Source organism: Papaver somniferum, chromosome 5 (genome assembly GCF_003573695.1).
Source record: "Papaver somniferum cultivar HN1 chromosome 5, ASM357369v1, whole genome shotgun sequence".
NCBI classification, from domain to species: Eukaryota; Viridiplantae; Streptophyta; class Magnoliopsida; order Ranunculales; family Papaveraceae; genus Papaver; species Papaver somniferum.
The window spans coordinates 158,354,066-158,376,648 of NC_039362.1; the positions used below are offsets into that span (position 1 = coordinate 158,354,066).

General features: G+C 33.7%; 1 pseudogene; it reads left to right on the forward strand.

The window, feature by feature from the left end:
• Window positions 1-218: 218 nt before the first annotated feature.
• LOC113278025 lies at window positions 219-3,973 on the forward strand (annotated as a pseudogene).
• The last annotated feature ends 18,610 nt before the right edge of the window (window positions 3,974-22,583 follow it).

A 22,583-nucleotide genomic window follows, 5' to 3' on the forward strand; every position in this document is an offset into this window, starting at 1 on the left:
ACATAACTTGGCCATTATTCCTGAAAAATAAAGAATTATAGAGGGCAGTGTAGGAAATTTTGCTAGGAAGGATGCAACTAAAAATTAATTCAGTGTGGAAAGAGAAACCGGTTTGATTTTACTATTGAAAGATTGGACGAATATATGCACGAACAAACCCTATTATTTATATATGTCAAGAACATGGATTTTTAATCTAAACCTTAATCCTAATTCAACGAAGAATCAAAAAATAAAGGAATACTCAATACTATGGCTTGTACCTTGATTCGGACAACGAGGAACAGAAAATCCTCCCAAGACCAAGATGGAAATCCGAAGTCTGAACCCCTACGTATTGACGTGTCACACGTGACTCGAAATACATGAGAAATCCTGGTCGGAACTTCTTTTTCATAGCAACTTTGGATGAATCTGTTTATTGGATCTTTAAAAAAAACCGGTTGTCGCTGAAACAAACTTCTTTTTCTTCTTCTTCCACCTCCATTATTATCACTGTCCCATCTCTGTTTCTGTCCAGGGTTTTAACTTACAGTTTCAAGCTCTTAATTTATCATCAGATAACGCAGTATGAAGTTAGGTGTAGATGTATTGAGATACCTCTCTAAAGATGATTTTAGGGTTCTTACTTCTGTTGAGATGGGTATGAGAAATGTAAGTCTCTACTCTCTTTAAACTCCCTTCAATTTCTTCTCTGTATTATTTTTCATGAAATTTAATGGGTTTTACTTGTTTTCAGCAGGAAATTATACCAGTTGAGCTAATTGGTCGTATAGCTTGCCTCAAGTAAGTTACTAAATCTTTACCTAATTTTAGTTCCCCTGTATCACATTTTTCAGATTTAGGAACCCATTTATGTAAATCAGTTAATTATGTGTAATTAACTTCATTTTTCAGTCTGGGTTTGTACAAATTTTTACCTAATTTTAGTTACTGCCTCATCAAATTTTCTTAAATTCAGTAGCTATGGGTTTTTAACATGATTTTTGAGTATGGGTTTATTAAAAATTTCACAGAACTAGGTTACTTACACAAAAAGATTTGTTTTTATGAAAAATGTAGTGTTTTTGATGATTGGATGTTGATGTTATTCTGGATTTTATGTATAGGCATGGAGGAACTTACAAGGTGTTGAAAAATTTGTTGAAGCATAAGCTGGTTCATCATGATTCTTCTAAATGTAAGCAGTTGAGAAGCTTTTGCTGTAAAATTTGAGTTTTAATGAGTTTTATGTTTGCGTTACAAAACCTTCGACTTGTTTTATGTGTTCAGATGACGGTTTCGGCTTACATACCTTGGGTATGATTTCCTTGCTATAAAGACTTTGGTTAACCGGGAATGTTTGCATCAATTGGGCGACAAATAGGTGTTGGGAAGGAGTCGGGTAAGTTCTCTCGTAGGAATGTAATTGGTTGCTAGGACATAGAGTAGTGTCTGATTGATAATTTATTTTTATTCTGTCAAGATATGTACGAGGTGGCTACAGAAGATGGTACAATATTGGCAATGAAGATGCATAGGTTGGGTAGAGTCTCTTTCAGGGCTGTCAAAGCTAAGCGTGATTATTTACAGCACCGCAGTAGTTATAACTGGCTTTACTTGTCACGACTTGCTGCACTCAAGGAGTTTGCTTTTATGAAGGTTTACTTGCTTCTCAGTTCGTTTTCCCTTCTATTTCTTGAATTTGGTGGTCAAATGAATTGGTGTATGTATTAATAAGCCTTTTCTTGCTTGTTTAGGCCTTGGAGGAGAATGGTTTTCCTGTGCCAAATGCTGTGGATTGTAATAGACATTGTGTGATTATGGGACTTGTCCAAGGTTATTCACTGTAAGAGTAGTTACTATTAAGTTCTTAAGTTTATGTGTATATATGACAGCCACATAATGTTTTCTTTCGCTTTACAATCTTGTATAGAACAAAGTTCGACTTCAGCGTAACTTTGTAAGAATATCAGTAGTTCAGAGATCTTGACTACTCTTAGTTTTTGCTTTTGGATTCCATTGACTTCTGCAGTATTCCTATTGTTTAAAGTGCTTGATTAGATGCAAAATTTCGCACTCTGGCTTGTTGTGTTTTATTAATAATTTGGTAATTCACTTTATATCCTGTATTAATTGTAGATTGATGATGATGAGAAGGTTACAATGATTGATTTTCCTCAAATGGTGTCTGTTAATCATCACAATGCTGAAATGTATGTCATATTTCAAATTTCTTGATGACACCCTTGTATCATTTCAATTGTGTAACGTTTTTGCAAATATCGTTCGGTTAATTTATGTAAGTTACTCACCACTGTCCTGTTCTGCAGGTACTTTGATCGTGATGTTGAATGCATATACAAGTTTTTCCGCAGGAGGTCAGTGGTCGACCTGCTCAATTTTTCAAAGTACTATTTATGCCAAGGGAAAATATGTTAAATTAAATACTTAACAAACCTGAGATATTGATATTACATGGTTTATGCACAACCAATTTGGTGCTAGTAACTTTCTTCCTTTATTGGTTTTCCTGATCTCCTTGTCTGTATGCTGGACTTACTTATTTTCCTATGCCCTGGAAAAACTGTAACTTAAATCTCATTACAACTCCTTCCTTCCCAATTTTGAAACCTTAATATTTAATCTGCATGTTAACAATTGCATTTCTTTTCAGATTCAACCTTGATGTAGATGAAAACGGAAGGCCTAGCTTTGCTTCCATGATAAAACCTGTTGAATCCCTGGACAAACAACTTGCTGCCAGTGGGTTTACAAAGAAGGACAATGAAGCTATTGAAAATGTACAGAGTAAAGCAGTTGCAACTCTTACTTTGGCTTTAATGGTTTTAGTAAAAAAAATTCAAAATTTTGCTTTCTTATATGAAGAGGCGTCGGGTTATCATATTCAGGTGTTGATAAAAGTGGCCATTTGTAGTGCTAAGTGTTGTAGGACAAACCAACCATGTTTTTCCTTGTGTTAGAATCTGGATTGTACCTCTTTGTGGTAGAGTTGCTGCAGCTTTTTCATTATATGAACTTCTTTCTCTGTAAACATTTGCACTGACCTGTGGGTCCTCACCATAAACATTTGCACTATGGTATTTTGCAGAGGCTTTGTTTTTGTTAAAGAAATGATTTTCAACTTTAATGTGGATGAACTTTATCTTGAACTAATACTTGATTTGAGAAGACGAACTGTTCCGCCGTCTCTTTAGGTTGTAAATATCAATTTAGTGGAGATGAGATCTTGGTTGTGAGTGTAAGATATTGTGCAATTACATTAGGAAGTTAACAAGTAAAATAAGCGAAACATATTGAGTCAGAAAATATTTTGCTCAAGCTTTAGTTCAAAAAGTGTGGTTTCACTCGAAACGTTGCATGGTTCTTATCATTGTTCATGTTTTGTGACTATGTTGCCGCCCATCCATTATTTCTGCTGGATTAAGATGAATTTATCACTCATCTCTCTTTGTATGATGCAGTTTATTGAAGGTGAAATGAATGGAGAAATAAATTCTGATGATGAAGGGTGCCTCCCCATTGATGAAAATGATGCTAACGTCAATAATCTGGATTCTTTGCACTTGGTAAGCTGCGTAAGCCCTTTAGCAAATGATTAGTAATTTTGGGTGCTACAGCTCCTGGATGAAAATGATGCTAACGTCAATAATCTGGATTCTTTGCACTTGGTAAGCTGCGTAAGCCCTTTAGCAAATGATTAGTAATTTTGGGTGCTACAGCTCCTGGATGATGACATCGACATTTTTTGTGTGCTATCTCCGTGTATTCTTCTTTTAATGATATTACTGTACATATTGTATATAATGAAGCTATACACAATTTTGCTTGATTATAGTTTTAAGTTAACATAGAACTATCTCAAAGTAAAGAGCCTTTGAAATTGAGCAAAAGTGAAACGAGGAGTAAGAGGCCTGGTTGTTTCATGTAAAAGTTACAGTTGTATTTTTATGGCAACTTAAGGTTGGTTGTATTAAAGTAGTTTCCGCATTCTGTTTCGTTTGTTGTTATACAAACCCGAAAACTGCAACTATGAAAAGACTTGGGATTTGGGGTTTTTTTAGAGCGATTCCTCATATAAACAGCTTAGTTTCATTGGAAGCTTTAGGCGAAACAACATTGAAGAAAAGAAAGTGTGACGAAGGCAGTGACGGAGACAGAAAACAGTATGGAGGGGGGGCTAAAAGATTTCTTATATAATAATATTTGGTGGGCTAAGTACTAGATACAAGAAAAAATGGAGGGTGTTTTTGTGGTTATCAAGATTTTTTGGGGGTAGAGCCAGGGTTAGCCCTGGCTCCGCCACTGGACGAAGGATCAGCTAGCCTTATTCCTAACGACCTTTGAAAAGCTAATGCATTTGCCACTGAATTTCATTATTAGTCTACTACATCAATTTTTGAATCTATATTTATTTCTGTATATTATTTTGAATCTATATTTATTTCTGTAATTTATTTTTATGAGTGACGTACAATGATGATGCATTAGCTAGTCAGTGGCACGTGGATAAAGCACATTAGCCGATATAATGAATCTTTGTAGCAAAAGACAAGGCAATGCCATATGACAAATACAACATGGGATGTTGTATTGATGCATGTCGGAGAATCCTGAGATGGCCCAATCAAGGAAGGAATTAAGGATGCAAGGTAAGTCATGAGATGGCTTGCTCAAAAATTAGTTCTTCAAGATCTCTATGTAAAAATAATTAGATAGAGCTCAATCTCAAAAGCTAGATCCACGATAGTTCAATCTCAAGAGACATCTCTCATAAAGCTAAGATAAAAAACAACAAAATTCTCAAAAGCCGAAAAACTGAGAAATTTTACTCCAAAAAACAGGGTACAAAAATATGTGGGCGCCAATTAGTTTCAACTGAACAAAATAGTGCATTATAAGAAATAAAAAAAAAACCTGGAAAGTTAAAAGCCGAAAAGTTGTAATGTAAAAGCTAAAATAGCTCAACCTCACAAAAAGCATAAGATAAAAGATGAAAGCTGAAAAGTTAAAAACTAAAAGGTGTGAAAAATCCTTTAAAAGGATCACAAAATAAAGAACTACACTGTTTTTTATTCTTTTTTCCTTTTTGATGTAGAAGAGAAGTTTATTTCATTAAATGCTGGATAATATTACACCGCTCTTATCAGCTTGTAAAGTTGAAAAGATAAAACCTGGTGGATTGGATAACTAGTCTTTTGTAATTTTGAAAAATCTACCATATTTAGCCAGCTTGACATCTGGTTTATTAAAACGTCTGTTTAAATGTTTGCAACTTCCACATGATGATTACAGAAAGACTCAATGATATCTAAAATAAGTGATTGATTCTCCCAACTAATTTTCTACTAAGTCTTTGTCGGCCGCTTTAGCTACTTTTTGTGCATTTATCTCGAAACACATCTCCTGCAAATCAAGTTTTTATGCCCATTACATAGCATGTAACAACCCCTCCAACACTGCTTGTTCTATATTCAATTGTCCATGTGTATAAATGCTTCGACCTTGTTCAAATAAATACATTGACTTGATCGCTAAAAGGATACGTAGGCAGTCACCTAGGTGACGCAACCATAACTCTTAAAAAACAAAATCTTGTTTGGGGTAGCGAATTTAAAGATTTACCTTAAATAATAATAAAATATTTAAACTAAAATGTTATTTTCCTTAAGGGGAAATAGATACGGGTAACTCAATAAAATAGGATATATGAGCTATTAAAGCTCAAACACAAGATTCTAATGAAAAATAAACTTGAAAATTCTATGTAAATGAAGCCTAACACTAGTTTATACAACATTAGTGGAAAATATGTAGATGACAAAATATAACATCAATGGATATCTAAGACCTGAAAGGGCTAAACTCAAACAAGCTTCGTATAAACAACGCTTGACACTAGTTTATACAAAACTTGGGGAAAATATGTATATGACAAACTATAACATCTACCAACAACAGTGCGCTCTAGATTCACTTAGAAGCTCAACCTATGAGCTCGACCTGGAATTGATATCTAGATGGAAGACAAATACCAAGTTCAGGTCGTGAAGATTGCTTGGCAGAAAAGTGAAGTCTCAATGATGCCATCAACACGAGTCAAGACGGGAAAACGAAGGACAAAAGCGTAATTTTATAAATAACCACCTTGTAATTATTGTAAAGACCCACTTGCAAGAACAAGTGAGGGATCTTCTTCTTTCTCCTTAACTCATTATCTCTAGAATTTTCTCTCTCCTATTAAGAGAAACCATGTAATCCTTGTAATTCCAAATCTCCATTAATTGAAGTAACCTAAAACCTTAGTGGACGTAGGTCATTAATGGCCGAAACCACGTTAATGATTTTCTTCTTTACCTTTCTACAATCTAACTCCTAACTATCAAATCTAACATCACGAAGATACCAGAAAATGCATCTTCAAGAGTCATGCATAAATCTGAAAGTTGACTTGTTTCTCTTGGTGGGTGTGAAAATACCACCCTTGTGCTTTCTAAGCAACTCAGACTTGGATCCTCATCATTATAAGAAATCTTGTAAGATGAGGATTACCAAATAACACGTGTTTTATTTGATTCTCATTGTTGTCTTTCTGCACCATCACCATAAGTCATTGACTTGGTGCAACCATACATCTTGGTAGAAGTCCAAAATATAATGACTTCGTGTGGGGTATCAACAAATCTTATGCTCTTTGTGTTATATTCTCGCCGCCTATCCGACTCTTAAGCAAGAGACGAGGACAACTTCCATGGGGAATTTTCGCATAACATGCTATGATAAAAGTTATGCCCTTAGATTTCCTAACTATATAAGTAGATATTAATACTTAAGTAATACTGATGGGTTTCGCATGAAACATTTTAATATTGAACTTTTAGTTGCAATAATACCCTTTGGGTATGGGAACATGTTTGCTAGTTCTTTTAAAAGACGTTTATGTTTTGGTAAAACTCTTTGTTAAGGAAAACCGTTCGCGAATTGTTTTTACTGAAAAGGAAACTCTCATGTTTCCTACTTTAACCCAATTTCAAGAAAGTGGTCAAGGATCCAACCTTACTTTTGGAAATATCTCTTGAGTTTACCATATATATACCGCGTACTTGAGTTGAGTTTTCTCAGTCAAGTGTCTCTTTCAATTAAGCATGTATCCCATATCATGTACCCTATCTCATGGAAACATGGAAAAAGCTCGGTAATAATTGCAATGGTATTTGGTGGTAGAAGATGAAGTTAAAAATTCTAATACTGCTGAAGATCACCGTGATGTGAATTGCTACTTTGCATATGATCATTAAGATGTAGAACAAGATGAGATGATTTCTGCTAATGTTGTTTGTACTTTCTAAAACATTTTAAGGAGGCAAAGATTTGACATTTTTAATCCTTGAAAGGTCAAGAAATGTTAAGAACTGAGTTGAAAAAGGTATCTTATGACCTTGTTCTGATGAAATCACATGTCAATGATCTCTTCAATGAAGAGATTTTTCCTGTTGAGTTCGTGGATGTTGTTGAAGACAAAACAAAGGTCTCAGAATCATTGATGTTTCCAGTGGTATTTAACTAGATGTTATTTTTCCTTATATTTACTAGTTAACTCCTTGCGGGAATTTTTTTTATTTTTTTATTTTTTTTGATACGAAGATTGAATATATTAATTAGGCAATATAGTACATAAGTTCTACAATTTCACTTTTGTCGAAAACACTAGAAAGGATACTGTCTTTCTGGATTTCCTGCTGGATATGTTTCGATAAATGTTGTAGTCTTCTTACTCTTGCTTCCTTTGCTACTGATCTGCTGCTGCATTGTGATCTCTATTGATGAATTTTACCTTGGCTTGTGGAAGAATGTCTAGAATGGAGAGAATGTCTTCAATGGTATTCTCTGCCGCCCAGGCATTTGCTGCATCTTTTTTGTTAATGCAATCTGATAGAACTTTATAATCAGTGGAAATGTAGATGCTTGAGAGGATATTGTCTTTTAGCCATTTTAGGTCCTTTAAAACTGATTTGCTTATGCGTGTAAAGCTGAGGACTCCCAGTCTGAACCTACAGAAATATGCATAAAAGCTTCTTGCTCTACCGAGTAAAGTATGAAAGCATAACCCATGGACAGGTTTTCCTTGTTAAAAGAGGCGTCTGAAAAAATTATCCAATCTGAGTTAAACTTGTTCCACCTATAAATCGATGTTTTCTTTCTTTGGGTGCCTTTATGAAACTTCTTCTTATTGGTCGGTTGAGCTTGGATAAAATTCCTAATTTTTTGAATCAAATCATGTGGATCTGGTTTAGTGTTCCTAAAAATTACTTCGCACCTATATTTCCACATGAACCAGGCGACTGTTGCGATTAGTTGACAAAAATTTGAGAAATTAGTATCGGATATCCGTATATCTACCCACTTGACAATTGAATCTGTGTGGATTTGCGATTTGACTATGTTTAGGCCACAACCAAACCAAATTGCTCTAGCGAAAGGACATTTCCTGAAAAGATGGTCTTCTGTTTCCGCCTCTTGAGAATTACATAGGGGACATTTCGATAAGATTTCTGGATTGTGAGCTGCTAATCTGCTATTTGTTGGTAAAGCCTTTTGGATCATTTCCAGATAAAAAGCCGAATCCGAGGTATTGTTTTCAAATCCCAAATATTTTTCCAAGGAAAATTAATATCATCCTCATCACTGTTACTTTGGTTGATCAGATAGTTGTAAATATTTTTTGCTGAGAAAACTCCCGAATTATGGTGTGCCCATCTGATTTTGTCCCTGTTTTCCTTATTTGGGGTAATTGCTAGAATTTTTTATTTATTTTCTGGGGAGAAATATTCATTTAATTTTCCAATATCCTAATCACCCTCAAAGTTTAGTAGTTCATGGACCTTTTGAGGAATCGTTTCCGTCTTATCAATTGGCTGTGTCAAAGAATTTGTATTAGATAACCATTTTTCTTCCCATAATCTAATATTTTCCCCATTTTTCACTTGCCAAATGCAGTTCCTTTTTAGAATATTAAGACTCTTTCAGATGCTTTTACAAATCCACGATAGTTCATTATTTCTTGTTGGTTCAAAAGGATTCGAGCCGTGGAAATACTTCGCTTCTAACCGTTTTACCCATAAATGATCTTTTTATGTCATCACTCTACTTGCTAGCTTTGTTAGGAGGGCTATATTGAAATTATGGGGATTTTTAATTCCTAAACCGCCTTGAGACTTTGGTTTGCACATGCCTTTCCACGCTTTTATATATCTACCTCTTGCTTTTGACTTATCCTTATTCCACAAAAAGTCACTCTGAATTTTGTCAAGTTTATCTAGAGTATCTTTTGGAAGAGCAAGCATCTGCATTTGATAAGTTGGGTACGACTGGAGAATTGATCGAATTAAAACTGTCCTACCCGCTTGCAAAAGTAACTTTGATTTCCACCCTTGTAGCGTATTGTAATACCTTTTCAAAAGGGGTTCAAAGTTTTCTTTTCTATTTTTTTCGAAAAATAAAGGTGTACCAAGATACCTATCCTGCTTTGTCAACAACGAAACTTTTAGGATTTTCGCTACTATCTTTGCATGTTTCGGGTGAATTTTTGGACTGAAGTAAATCCATGATTTCTGTAACTTTACCATTTGACCTGTAATTTCCCCAAATTTAGATAAAATATCCAATAGGTTTTTTGCTTCTCCTAAATCTCCCTTCTGAATAGAAAGCAATCGTCTGCGAAAAAGATTGGATATAACAGGTGCATGTTTGTTTATTCTAATTCCCGAGATTATTTTTTCTAATTTGGCTTTATCTAGGAGTCTAGAAAGAACTTCCATGCAAATTAGAAACAGATAAGGAGATAGGGGATCTCCTTGTCTAAGGCCTCTAGAGGTGGAGAACGTTGGGCCTGGGGAACCGTTTAACAGGATATAATAAGAGGTAGTGGAAATACATTGGGAGATGAGGTTGATCCAGCAAACACTAAATTCAAAAGAAGATAAGGCTTTTTGAATAAAGGACCACTCCACTCTATCAAACACTTTTGAAAGATCGATCTTGATAGAAAGAAAACCTTTTTTCTTTTTTGACGTTTTCATTGAGTGAATCAGCTCATGGGCTATGATAATGTTGTCCGTTATTTGTCTTCCTGGGAGGAAAGCTGATTGATTTGGAGATATTAACTTATACATGATGGGTTTTAATCTGTTTGCTAGGATTTTTGATATGAGTTTATAAATTGTATTGCTGAGGCTAATTGGACGGAAATCCGCCGGGGTTTGAAGAGTGGAGATTTTGGGAATGAGAGTAATGAAAGAGTGATTCATTTTTTTTTCTAGAATCCCAGTCCGAAAAAATTCTTGTGTAAAATTAATTATGTTCGGGCCCAGAATGTCCCAGTTCCTTTTAGAAAGCCCGGTTGAAAACCATCTGGACCTGGAGCACCCCAAGGGTTCATGTTTGCAAGAGTTGACCATATTTATTCTTTTGTGGGTATTTTGGTTAGAAAGGAATTTTCTGAATCAGAAACGCAAGGTTGTATAATTCCTTCTAGCTCTACATTGTAGTTAGTAGTTTGGGAGGCTCCAATTTGGGAAAAGTGATTTATTAGGAGCGAATTGATTTGATCTCGGTCTGAAATCCATAACCCTGATGGTTCTCTGAGAGAATGAATTGCATTAAAAAAAATTTCCTAGTTGAAGCGGAAGCATGGAAATATTCGATATTTTGATCGTATTCCTTGAAAAATTTATCTCTAGATAGTTGGTGGTAAAAATCATTTTTTATTTTATACCACTTTCCTAATTCAGCTTGGAGGTTTTTGAGGATGTCGATCTTGGAAGCTATGTTTCTGGTATTATGAATATTGTCTATTTTTCTACTGAGGGTCTTAATATTTTTATAGATATTACCGAAAACATCATAATTCCACTGGGCTAGATCCGAAGAGAGAGATTTCAAGGTTGAGACTAAAGTTTTGGGATGGGGGTTGGAAGAATGATTGATCCAAGATGCTTCGACCACCGATTTAAGAGTCGGGTGAGATAGCCAAGATATAATGCATCTAAAAGGTTTATGTAATCTTTTTAAATCTGGGTTGATATCTAAAAGGATAGGAGTATGACCTGATTCCACTCTGGTTAGGTGACTTACATTTTTGTTTGGGAATAATTGAATCTATTGGTAGGACGTTAGAGCCCTATATATCCTTTCGCAGATATTAGCATCTCCACTTCTGTTGTTTGACCATGTGAAAGGAGTGCCTTCGTAACCCACATCCTGGAGGCCAAGAGAATCTATAGTCTATCTAACAATTTTTTTACTGCTTGAGCTTGTGTTATTGCCTCCTTGTTTTTCTGCTAGGTCAAGTATGATATTCAGGTCCCCAACTAGTGCCCATGGTTTTTGGACTTGATTTGCTAGATTCTGAATGTGAGACCATTGAATTATTTTTCTTCAGCTTCAACTGCACCGTAAATACAAGTTAATTCGAATACTTTATCATCATATGAACCTTCAAAATGACAAACATTAAACTACGCCGATACTAATTTTAATTCTACATTGTTATGCCAGGCGATTGCTAACCCCTTAGTTGTTCCCACAGATGGAATAATAAACTAATCAAGGAAATTCAATTTTTTCAAAATAAGATCCAATTTTTCAAAATGAGCTTTTTTTCGGAGAGAAAAACTATATCTGGTTTGAAATCATTATAAGAGTTATTTAGGTGATCTCTGGTTATAGGGGTACCAATACCCTGAACATTCCATGAGAAATTCCTCATGGCAGTAAAGAACAGAAAAAAAGGGGAAAGGAAAAATAAAAGTCCAATTCAGAGTAGGAAGACAACAAATTGAAATTTCAGGAGTTCTAGTAGTTTTCTAATACAATCTATTTAAGACAGGGAGCATCAACTTGAGGGGACAATCTAAGTAGAAAACTCGGAGAAAACAAGGGAAAAAAGATACCAAATTAGAATACAAAAATCTCAGGATGAAGCATACTTTAACTAGGAAAGCTGCAAAAACACATAAACTAAATTCTTAATAAAGTTGGGAGCAAAATCACAAATTTTAACTTAGGAGGCAATTGATAAGGAATTAAAGCAGGGACAATGTAAAATCCAATCAATAAGGCTTACAAGCTCAAAGTTAATAGATTTAATCCCTTTAATAAAACAGGCAAAACAAATTACAGATTGCAAATCAAAATTTCAGGCAAGAGAGGTTGTATATGATCAAATTCCTATATGACACAAAGTCACAGAGTTGTTTTAGATCTGTCAAAGATAATCTGTCAGATTATGTGGGATTTCAACTGTTAAGGCAAACCAGAATGGGGAAATCAAACCTGCCAGTAAATCACTGACTCAGAAAAATAGATAGCAATAGCAGTGATAATAACGGAAAAAGTAATACTAGAGGGGTAGCTACAAAATATAGAATAACAGAACAGAAACAAGTAGCAGATAACTAAAACATCTAAGTAACCAAAGTACAAAAATAAAGGAAAGAAATTACAAAGACTGAAAAACCAAACAAACTAAGTAAAACAGTAGCACAACAAGAGTTAACTTTTGGGCTTTGATGTCTTTATATCCATGAATTCTTTTCAGTTCTGCTGTTCATTAAGATCATTTTTTGATAGACTAGTCTTCATTGTAATTTGGATTTGGATTACCACTTGAAGATTCCCCTTGATACCATTTATGAGGATATTTTTTCAAAGAGCCCTCAGATTCTGGTTCCTCCAAAACCCTGATTTCTATTTGAATTGGATTTGGAGGAGCCAAAGTCAGTTCCAGGCCATCAAGTCTTGGCCTTTTGGGGACAGGGAGAGGATTGTCCCAATGGAAATAACTATGCGTTAGAGTCCAGTTTTTGAGGTATGCAGTGCTGTCAGTACTGTTCATCTGCTGTGAGGAAGAGGCTTCATTCCAAATTCCAGATGCAAATTTGAAAGGATTCCCAGGCCTGTCCCTCTTCTGCATAAATTTCCACATATATGTGTCCATGTTGTCTCTAGCAGAAGTAGCAATTTGTACAGATGGTTGTATATCCATTTGAGAAGCACTAGTAACTTGTGAATGTATTAATCCACTTTGATTTTCCTTATCATCATCTAACTGAGAAAGATAATCATGGCAAGTTACCTCAATTGCAGCTTGTTCTACAGAAGAGTTGGATAGAGAGTCCTCAGCTAATTCCATGTTGTCTTGGACCATCATTGTCTGCATCTGTTCTTTTTGCATTGCAAGCAAAGCTGCATCTGCATGTGCTTGATTCACTTCAGCCTGGTGTTGTGCAAGGTCAGCTTGTATGCAGTCTCTCATCTTGTGACCAATCAAGTCACAATATTCACAAAAAATGCATGGGAAATTGTGAAACTCAAAATACATAGGATTAACAAAGCCTAATTCATTTTCTGCATGTACAACGAACTTTAATCTTTGCTTGAACCTGATACTTGCCCTGACAGTGATTGAGAAACTTCCATTGTGTTTTCTTACTGGATAAGAGAAAGATAAAATCTCTCTCATGCAGGCTAAGTACCTCCTGAGATTATCACTAGTGACCTGAGCTGGTGAAAGATTACTTATGGTTATAAAGAGCATCTCCACTGTTGGGTACCAATCTTGTAAATCATCAGTAGCTTCCCATTTTTTGATGCAGAATAAGTCTCCAAATACTCTTCTTGTAGCCAAGTTTGAAACCCTATGCATCTCATAGTCATGTTGAAATCTTATGATATAAATCCACTCACTAGATTTTCTGACTGAAAGACCTCCATGAATCTCCCATTGAAACAACAGAGCATTTTTCACATTCCAGCAGTTTCTTTCTACTGGTTCAGCAAAAGTTCCTATCAGGCAATTTGTCCATAAAAGATGGGTGTTTTGGTATCTGGATGGAATGATTTCATTAAGGTTAAATTGCCTCCCATTAATCAGATTCAGGGAATGTTGAAGTTGATTGGTAAGTTGTGAAACATCACCATGCCAGACTGCAAACATGGTGATACAAAGGCACACAACAAAAGCTATAGGGTGTTGAATTAGAAATTGGCTATATAGTGAAAGAAGAATGTTGAATAGAGTTTTTAACATGTATGAGAGGTACTGTATTGCTAAGAAATTCATCTTCATCATCAAGAGAATATATAACATCAATAAGGGAATAAATAAGTCTAGGAATTCAATAAAAAAATGTTGTAATCTCCACTACCAGCGTAGAAGGATAATCAGAGCATAATTAGAAAGGATGAGAAAAATTTCACCAAGTGTATAAATAATGGATTGATTTCTTACAGATGTCAATAGCTAATAATCTAATCACCCCAAATAAAAAGTAGATTAATCAGTTCTTCAGAGACCCAACAAAAAAATCCCGTCTTTTCTTATCTATGCAACTTGAGGAATCAAAGACCAAATCATTACCTGACTCGCAGAAGAAGAAGGAAGAACAAGTCGTGTGGTAATGGGTTGAATCAGAGAAAAATCTAATCAAATATTAACTTTTCTGCAATTTTTGATCTGATTTCTCTTCTTTTCATCTACTAATCTTCATCTTCGTTTACATCACCTACTGAAATTTTAATCTTACCTTTTTATATTACCAGATTCAAAACAAGTTGAGGCTCTATTTTGTCGATCGAAGCAACTTGAAAACCAAACCAAAATCATTATCTGACAATATGGAAACTAAATCAGAAGTAATCTTGATAAAGTGGATTGGATCTATGAAACTCTAAAAAAAGATACCCTCTTTTGATTCTTTTAATCTGATTTTTAAATCTTCTTTTTCTTTTTTCTTTTCTTCATCTTCTCTTTGGGTGACCCACTAATTGTCTATCAAATGAATAAATTAGATCTCAATATTTAGCAGAACTTCTATGAATTCGTTGAATGATTTGCCATCAGAGCCCAAGAGACGGCTGATTAGCCGCTCATGGCGAAAAAACTCGAAAGAAAATCTGTTTTCTGTGGGAAAGCGTTAAGGGGTTTTCCGTTCTTTGCCTCATTGTTTTTATGTGGGAATTTAATTTATTCTTATTATTTAAGGAGGAATATTAGTTTTTGGAGTAGCGTTTTTATGTGTTTTACATTAGCTATTCCAAATACTATCATCTTACAATGACTAAAGTTTATTTATTTAAATTTTATTATGGAGATGACTCGCAATACCTAATATTTATTGATTATATTTATGTATTGCTTATTTTTTTGAGATTTGTTCTTCGCTATCATAATTCTGATGATTAGAACGGATATCTCGTATGTTCTCATAGGTTACGCTTAACTTTTTGTTTTCGTCACTAGCTAAAGGAGGAGTAAACAACTTTGAGAATTGCAATATTGATCTTGCGATGATTACACTTTTTGTGAATATATTACATGGACTCAATCAGATAATCTCTAGTTCCCGCTTTTCCTCTCCTAAACCATAATTAGCAGAGAATTAGATCGAGAACTTTAATCTGTACATCCTACATGGCTAGATATGATATAACGCTTATGTTGTCATATCACTAAAATTATCCTATTTGTTCATAAATGGCCTACAATTTAGTTTTTGTTGATGATTATTTATCTCACCAAAATAATATATATCAGTGCCTCTAACATTAAGATCGTTGTTTTTAACTTCTTTGTTCATAACTGGCGAGAAGAGAGAAAAATATTTGGGATGAAAATCTACTTTGTTCATAATTGGTGAGCAAATTCGTTAATGTCCAAGAAAATCCTTATATTTTTACTAGAGAAAGGTCGATCATGTTGTTCTTTTGGGAATGATATCAAATGGGGGAGAGTTCAATCTGAACTACTGCTTAATTGATATATTTTTGTGGGGAGTGCGACTGTGAAATTGTAGGAGATTCTTGTGCCTTTATATCTCCTAGATGAAGATACTCGGTTTACTTGGTAAAATTGCATAAATAAAAAGATGATAAGTTACCTCTAGTCTCGGTAACTCTTTTGTGTAATTCATTACAATCCCTTGTTTCTCACCTTTGCCAATTTTGTTTACAAAAAGGGGGGAAATTATTTTGTATTCTACTATAAAATATGGCTTTTCAGAGCATTATGTAAGGTGGAGTGGATTATAAACTATAGGATTTACGTATTATGCAAAAGAATTAAGTAATGGCCAGGGGGGAGGGGTGATATCACCGTAGCATTACTTCAAAGTTTTGGTACCATTGGACTTTGAATAAGGTAAAAATATTATCATTTTGGTATAACGACCATTGAGTTGAGTGGTTTTATCATTCAAGAAAATCTCTCTATATATACGAGTATTCTCGAGTTAAAATCTCTACGGATCTTCAACAACAAAGGATCTGAAAAGATCATATATAAAACAATAGAAGAATTGTGAAGAACGAATAATTCAAGACAATGTTGAAGAACCAAGGAAATCAAGCATGATGGATTTTGAGCTGAAAGATATATTTATTTTGAATCCATATGTATTGATAGTTTTGTCACTAAATTTTTTAAATGGGGAACCTGTTAGAGCATTGCTCGGTCGAACTCATAACTTTTGCTGTCTCAAGCTTGTTCTCAAAGTTTAGATGTACAAAACTATATCTTAATTTTTGGTATACTAATTAAAGTCAAGTCTCAGAGTAGGATTAGAGTATGGTAGTTGAGTATCATACATCACTAATAGACTTCGAAGATTGAAGACCAAGTAATATCAATCAAATACATTCGGAGAACTTCATCGACAAAGAGGTATATGAAGACTGAACCATCCTATTTATTCACGGCATTACCATTCCATCTCTATGAAACTATGTTGTATGACTTCTAGTATATTTAATATTGCGAAAAAGAAAATTTGAGTCAAGCTTGTCTTTCATAGTCGAAACTTAGATCATGAACATCCAAGGAATTTAAGAACAAAATTTCCATCAAGATACACAAGTGTAGGGATCGAGTTTTCAGTATTTTGTAGTAATCAATCAAGGAATATGGGTTGCTTAAGGTGTAAATAATGAATTTATTACAAACAAATTTAATTCTATAATTGCTAAATCTAAGTTGTCTCCTTAGATACAAAAAATTATTTCTTTGGTAAGAGTTGGACTTGCAATGAGGTTCTTTCAATAGTTTGAAGTTGTAGACAATTGTTAGCTCAAGTAAATTCTATGAAAAGAATTACTACCAAAGATAACTCAAAACTACTAAGAATAGAGAATGTGTACGAAGAGGCAACTGTATAAAAAAAGATCTACAAGTTTAAATCTCAAGCTAGATAAATTCTTATAAAGCACTTAAAACTTTCCATACAAAGGAATTATCCAAGAAAAAGAAATTTGTAAGCGTGTGAAAAATTCTCCTTTAAAATTAAATAAGAATGAATGGGCTCATAGCCAATAGTGTATTAGGTTGACACATTAAGCTTTTAGGTATGTGAACTCAAGTGATGAGTTTGTGAACTCATAAGAAGGAAATAAAAGTCAAAATCTTAGAGGTCCAGGAACTCAAATATAAATAAAGTTATAGTGAATATTTAATCCTTTAGATTCACGAACTCAAATGCTCAAAAGGTCACAAGGGAATTTTCTTGTATTAGGTTCGCGAACTCACCCATTTAGGTTCGAAAACTCAAATAACCTTAAGTATCATGATAAATTTTCTTAACTAGGTTCGCTAACCCAACCTTTTAGGTTCCCAAATTCAAATGCCAAAAAGGTCTCAGAAGAAATTCTCTACAATGGGTTTGGGAATTCACATATTGAGGTTTGCGAACACACCTACTTAAGTTTGCAAACACAATTGACTGGATATATTTTTTTTGAGTTCTACAGGCAATAGATTCACAAACTCAAACTTTTGAGTTCCTGAACTCAAGTGAGTGAATAACATCAGTAGGAAACTACCAATAAACCTCTTACAAACTCAAGAATAAATTTGCAAATCTTGAGGTTTTCACTAAAAAACTTGTGCTTTCTCTCAATCTTAGTTTCGAATTGTCTATATAAAAGAGCTTAAGAAGTTGAAATATCGTTAGACTTGACAAAAGCTAATCCGTAATATGATATTCTTTGAATATGATCATGTACTAAAGTCCTCAAATTCTTCTACGATAGATAGATAGATAGAATGGAAAAGATTCCGAAAGGAAAGACCAACTTTTATTACTTACCTCGATGAAGTTTCTTTAAATTGATGTCTTCGTATGATCTTCAATTTCTCACTCCTCTTGAGTAGATTGGAAAATCCTAAGACATTGTTACCTAACCCATTCCAATATGAAGTTGAATTTAGTATGCAAAACTGAGAAATAATTTTGGCATCTAAACTTGATAACTTACTTGATATACCAATGTATATAGGTTCAACCCAGTATTCGCTCCAACACATCTTCATGAACGAGGTTGTAAATATATGTTGATATTTACGCTTGAGTCGATGAATTTTGATATTATTTCTTCACATATTATTTGACATGTTTAGTCTTATTCGTATACAAAATAAAATCAAACAGGGGTAATGTGTACCCATATTACAAATTATAAGTCCATCTTTACACTTTAAAATTATTTGGTTAACATTTACACACTCCTTCACAGACCTAAAGCGATTTTGAATTTAGCATTCACAAAACCAAATTTAGTTGTATATATATACGGATTGCGCCACTTTTATATTGTTGAAAAAGAATATATTTTTTGAAAAAATTAGTTTACACAAGCGAAATTATAAAATGATTTATTTTCTTGCATCTGAGTATTTGCATATGAATGTTTTCTTGTACAGAAAATTTCTTTGTAGCATATGAATACAGTTCCTGTTTACGTTAGTACTAATTAATTTAATTGTCAATATGCATGAAAAACAATGTGTCGTAAAACAAACTTTCGTTTTTGTTGATGATCATATACTTTTATAGTACAATATGATTCATTTTCTTTCCATATGAAGTTGAAAATTTTAATAGTGTTGAAGATCATCCTGATGTGAATTGCAACTTTGCGTATGATCATCAAGATGTAGAAAAAGATGAGATGATTTCTTCTAATGTTGTTTGTACTTTCTAAAAAAATTTGAGGAGGCAAAGATTCGACTTTTTGAAGCCCTGAAAGGTCATGACATGTTAAAAGCTGAGATGAAAATGTGTATCTTCTGACCTTGTTCTCATGAAATCACATGTCAATGATCTCTTCAATGAAGAGATTTAACAAGCACAGTTCGTGGATGTTGTTGAAGTCAAACTCAAAGGTCTCAGAATCAATGATGTTTCCAGTGGTATTTAATTAGATGTAATTTTTCCTTATATTTACTAGTTAACTCCTTGTAGGAATTTTATTGTTATTGTTTAAGGGGGAATATTAGCTTTTGGAGTAGTGTTTTTATGTGTTTTACATTAGCAATTCCAAATACTATCATCTTGCAATGATTAAAGTGTATTTATTTAAATTTTATTTTGGAGTTGACTCGCAATACCTAATATCTATTAATTATATTATGTATTGCTTATTTTTGAGATTTGTTCTTTGCTGTCGTATATCTGATGATTAGAACGAATATCTCGTGTATTCTAATAGGTTAAGCTCTTAACTCTTTGTTTTCGTCACTGGCTAAAGGAAGAGTAAACAACTTTAAGAATTAAAATATAGATCATTCCATGATTACACTTTTTATGAATATATTATATGGACTCGGTAAGATATTCTCTAGTTCCCTCATTTCCTCTCCGAAACTATAACTAGCAGGGAATTAGATCGAGAACTTTAATCTGTATGTCCATACATGGATAGAGAAGATATAATTCTTACCTTGTCATATTGCTAAAATTATTCTCTTTGTTCGTAACTGGCCTAGAATTTAGATTTTGTTGCCTTTTATTTATCTCACTAAATAATATATCTTAGTGCCTCTAACACTGAGATAGTTGTATTTAACTTCTTTGTTCATAACTGGCAAGAAGAGAGAAAAATATTTGGGATAAAAATCTACTTGGTTCATAACTGGTGAGTAAATTTGTTAATTTCCAAAAAAAATCTTATTTTGTTACCAGAGAAATGTCGCTCATATTTTTCTTTTGGAAATGATATCAAATGGGGGAGAGTTCGATTTGAACTAGTGCTTAATTGATATATCTTTGTGGGGAGTGTGACTGTGAAATTGTATGAGATGATTGTGCCTTTATGTCTCCTAGACGAAGATACTAGGTTTACTTGGTAAATTGCTAAATAACAAGATGGTACGTTATCTCTATTCTCGATAACTCTTTTGTGTAATTCATTACGATCCCTTGTTTTTCACCTTTGCCAATTTTGTTGACAAAATGGAAGAAACTTATTAAGTAGTATTCTATAACATATGGCTTTTCAGAGCATTATGTAAGGGGGAGTGGACTATAAACTATACGTTTTATGTATTATGCAAAAGAAACAAGTAATGACTATGGGGGAGAACATATCACCGTAGTATTACTTCAAAGTTGTGGTACCAATATTGGACTTTGAATAAGGTAAAAATATTACGATTTTGGTAGAACAACCATTGAGTTGGGTGATTTTATCATTCAAGAAAAGCTCTATATATACGAGTATTCTCATAAGTTAAAATCTCTACGGATCTTCAACAATAAAGGAGATGAAACAATCATATACAAAACCATAGAAGAATTTTGAAGAACGAATAATTCAAGACGATGTTAAAGAACTAAGGAAATTAAGCATGATGGATTTTGAGATGAAAGATCTATTTATTTTGAATCCATATGTATTGATAGTTTTGTCACTAAATTTTTTAAAGGGGGAGATTGTTAGAGCATTTCTCGGTCGAACTCACAACTTTTGCTATCTCAATCTTGTTCTCAATGTTTAGATACACAAAACTATATCTTGATTTTCGGTCTAGTAAAAAGTCAAGTCTCGGACTAGGATTAGAGTATGGTATTTGAGTATCAGACAACACCAATATCCTTCGAATTACAAAATTATCATATTCCCTCCTTAACCCATTCGACATATGCATAATCAAATCTGACTCACTAACTTTTTCTCCAATTGCATCCAAAGAATAAGTTGTGGTCTTGATACTATGTAGATACAAAAGAATTTGTAAATTACCTTTCTTGAAATTGTGCAATTGATTTCTTAGCATAGCTTTTCTAGCCATAAATTGATTCCTGAAGATGATTTCAAGAGAAGACCATATTTCCCTTGCTGAAGATAGACCGAAAACATCACCAGATACAGAAGTAGTAAAGGTTTCCTTTAAACAACTTGTAACAAACAATCTTGTTTCTTCCAATAAACACACTTTGGATTGATGCTTGTAATACCATCAACAATAATCTCTCTATGATCATTTCCAGTAACATGACCATACAAATCAGTGGAAATCAAAATAGACTCAAACTGATCCCTCCATAACATGAAATTAGTTGACCCTAGCTTAATTGAAATGAAATTAGCTATATTTGAAAAACAGAGTGACATTTTCAGAGAAGATGAATTACCAACTGAGCCGGTCGAAGAACTCACATTGTTATCGTTATTTGCGATTGATCTTTTTCTTGGATAAAGTCGTAATGTTATTATCAATTGTGAGAAGGAAAATTGAACTGAAAATCAAGAAATCTTGATATGAATCTGATGCATATCAGAGAAAAGGTTTTGTAAAATCTAAAATTGAATCGAAAAATTATAAGAAATATATTGATTCGATAATCTGTTGTGAAAAATTACTGAGAAGATATTTGTAGGAGAGTGGTGTTTAGAAGACAAAAAAATGTTGAAATTTTGATGAGGATCGAGTACCAAATAATACCATGAGAAGCCTTAGAATCAAGTGTATTAAAAAACCTTGTTCAGAAAAAAAAATTGTATTAAAGAAACAAAAAAGACAAATACAGTAACTCTGTATAAAGTACAGGACACTAAGATGTTATAACATCCGTTATAGAATAACAAAAAACTGAACAGAAATTGAGTAAATAAATTTGACTTGACTTAAACTATTTTAATAATGGTACTCCTATGTCTGGATTATGAAAACCACTAATGGTATAGTAATTTAGGTTATTAAATAGTGGATTTATACCGATCAGAATTGTGAATTAGAGCACCTTATTATAATAATAATAATGTTCACACATCCGTGTCACTACACAAGTGATTGATCTTTTGTGTGTTGCATCTTGTATTGACACGCATATGCTTCAAAGAAAAATTAACACACCTGTCGATGTACAGTATTCTTATACTCTACATCGGGTACACGTAGAGATGTATAATTTGTCCGACTATGTCTAAACGATAAAATTATTTCTGTTAGAGCATTGCTTGGTCGAACTCGCATGCGTTGCTATCTCAAGCATGTTTTTCAATGTTAGTGATCAAAATTATAAGTCTTGATTTCTAGTCTATTATAGCTAAGTCTCGGACTAGGATAGAAAGTGTAGTTGATCTCAAGGACTTCATGGAGATTCATCATACAAGTAGAAGAACTATTCAAGCAACCGGTGGAACTTCTCGACAAAAAGGTATGTGAAGACTTGAACTTATCTATCACTCAAAAGTCTATCTACTCTATCTCCTACTCTTTGAGACAAGAAGTCGTATGCTATATATAGAGA